General features: G+C 48.1%; 1 non-coding gene across 1 annotated transcript; it reads left to right on the top strand.

The window, feature by feature from the left end:
* The first annotated feature begins 1,688 nt into the window (after positions 1-1,688).
* Positions 1,689-1,795, top strand: LOC120639342. The gene has a single exon (XR_005661349.1). It is a non-coding gene; the product is annotated as a small nucleolar RNA R71 (small nucleolar RNA).
* Positions 1,796-2,515: the final 720 nt, after the last annotated feature.

The raw sequence follows: 2,515 nt of genomic DNA, 5'->3' as shown, positions 1-2,515 counted from the left end.
GGCTGCAGTTGTGTTGGAGTCGATGGCCTCCTCCTGCTCTTCTTCTTCAGCATCGGCATGGCTAGCAGATGTGGCTTTCCGCCGAGTTCCTGCATTCTGTGGAAAAGGTGGCTCTCGTGTGGACCCCCACGCGTAGTCACCGCATTAATGTTCTCCTTTGAGGGAACTTCCAGTTGCCCGGGCAGTTTCCCTGTGTTAGCGTTAGGACAGAATGAGGCTAGCTGAGCTACTTCAGTTTCTATCATTTTATTAAAGCTTAACAGGTTCTTAATAACAGAACTAAAGCCCTCTAGTTGTGAGGCCAAGGATTCCAAAACCTTGTCATTAGCAAGAAACTTCTTGCTAATGTTGTCATTTATTTGCTTCTGGCCATACACTAGGTCTTTTAATGAAGGCTGCAAATTGTTATTAAAATTCATACCATGCTGATTTTCGAAGGGGAGGTTGGGCTTTGAGTTCCAACCTTGCTGAGGACGGAATCCCGAGTTGGGATTGTTGTTGTTGGTGCCAACGAAGTTCGCGTCCTCTTGAGTTAGGGGTCACGACGTGCCCGAGTGCCCAGTCTCGCCACATATTTCACATGTCATTCAAGACTCCGAAACCTGGTTCACCTCCTTGTGTGGAGATTCCAGTTTCTTCATAAGAAGGTCCATCTTGGCAGCCAGCATATCGACACTCTCTATTTGATGCATGCCCCTTGAACAGGCTGACTGCTTGTCACCTCTCCAACTCTGGTTGGAGGCTATCTTGTCGATCAGCGTCTTCGCTCCCACAACATCGAGAGAGAGGAAGGAACCACCCATTGCTGCATCTACGTGGTCCTTGGCTTTCTGATTTAGGCCGTGGAATGATGAGGACATCGCTGCATCAGATACGTACACGTTGAAGTCCGACTCGTCTACAACTTGGACTTCGTTTCCTTCTCGGATTCCAGAAACAGTCTGCACCAAAAACAATGCCACGGCCACATACGGAGTCCGTTTGAGGAGAACTTTATATGGTTGGAAAGATAATTTCATAACCTTTCCAACGCCACCATATTCTGGTCCATAGATGTTTGGAGTCAACAGAAATTCACAAAACAAATCGACGTCTAGAATCTGGAAAGGTGATGCGCCACCTCTTTTGGGCTAATGGCCCGTGTCGTGTCGGGCCTTAAGCCCAAGTTGAGGGCGCCCACCTCTGGTCACCCCAACCCTAGGTCACCTGGTTCTTCTATAAACTCAGTAGCTGCCGCCGCTGAGACTCGGGTTTTGTTTAGTGTTGAGTTTTCCTTTGAGGAACATTGCATCGTTGTATCTGTGGCGACAAGTCCTTATACATTGATCCAGGGACCCCATTCTTGATCTCCTCCACTGTGTCGATTAGTACTTTGGAATCGAGTTCTTGAACCCCACTTTGATTTTCCCTTCATACACATCTGCAATTTCAGATTGCGTGTTTATCCTTTCTTGCTTGTGTTCTTCGATTCGCTTGCAGGAAAAGCCTTCTCGGCGAGGTCAATCAAGTTGTGCTTGGTTGATAACCAGCGGAGCGGTGGTGTAACGGTTGCAGGCTTCGAATTCATGTCTGATTAGAAGTCGGATTGCCAATGTCATGTACTCCATCAATCGAATCTACCCTACCTCTCGGAAGATCGGGCCTAGTCTACATCATGGAAGAAGTTCTGGATAATCAGCCATTCCTCCATGCCGTGGTGTGGGCATGCTTGTATGTATTCCTGTAGACCCTCCCAGGCCTCTAGGATGGTCTCATCCGGTAGTTGCTGGATACTGGAGATTCTGTTCCGGAGGGCATTGGTCTTGCCCACCGGGAAGTACTTGGGCAGGAATGCATTTGAACAGGCTTCCCATGTTGTGAAAGCCTCCAACTGAACCACGTCATGGCCTTCCTAAGCAGTGAGAATGGGAATAGCCGAAGGCGGACGACATCCATCGTAGTACCTTTGGGGTTGATGGTGTTACTCACCTCCAGGAAGTTCTGGAGATGGGCATTGGCATCCTCGGATGCCTTTCCACAGAATGGACTTGCTTGAACCATGTTCTCCAGTCCAGTCTTCAGCTCAAAGCCGTCATTGCCTGCTTGGTCTTGGTTCAGTCCAGTAGGAATGTGGCTACTGGACGGGGCCGAGAACTGACAAAGAGTCTTCTGGGCCATGGATGATGAGGCTGAAGTGGATGGAGAAGTGATAGGCCAAGTGAGTCTTTTCTGAGGTGGGACGATGCGGTGTCTCACGTTTCTCCTGATTCTTTCTGGATTTAGATTGAAGTTATTTGGTAGGTCGAAACCGGTCATGCACTGCTCTGCAACAATCAAAAAGATAGAGAGAGCAATGGTAAGCCCGCTAAGATTAGCGGTGACAAACTAGTAAAGTTTATCAAACTATTTAAGATATCTTTAGCCAATTGCTTCCCTAGCAACGGTGCCAGAAATGCTTGTTGGCATTTCTTATGCCCCAAAAGAATATTAATTCTGCAAGTGCACAGAATCACCGCTGTAGCACTTCACCTTGGAG

This window comes from Panicum virgatum, chromosome 6K (genome assembly GCF_016808335.1).
Source record: "Panicum virgatum strain AP13 chromosome 6K, P.virgatum_v5, whole genome shotgun sequence".
Lineage (NCBI taxonomy): Eukaryota > Viridiplantae > Streptophyta > Magnoliopsida > Poales > Poaceae > Panicum > Panicum virgatum.
Note: the sequence above shows the minus strand (reverse complement) of the source record. Positions and strands in the feature narration are given on the sequence as shown.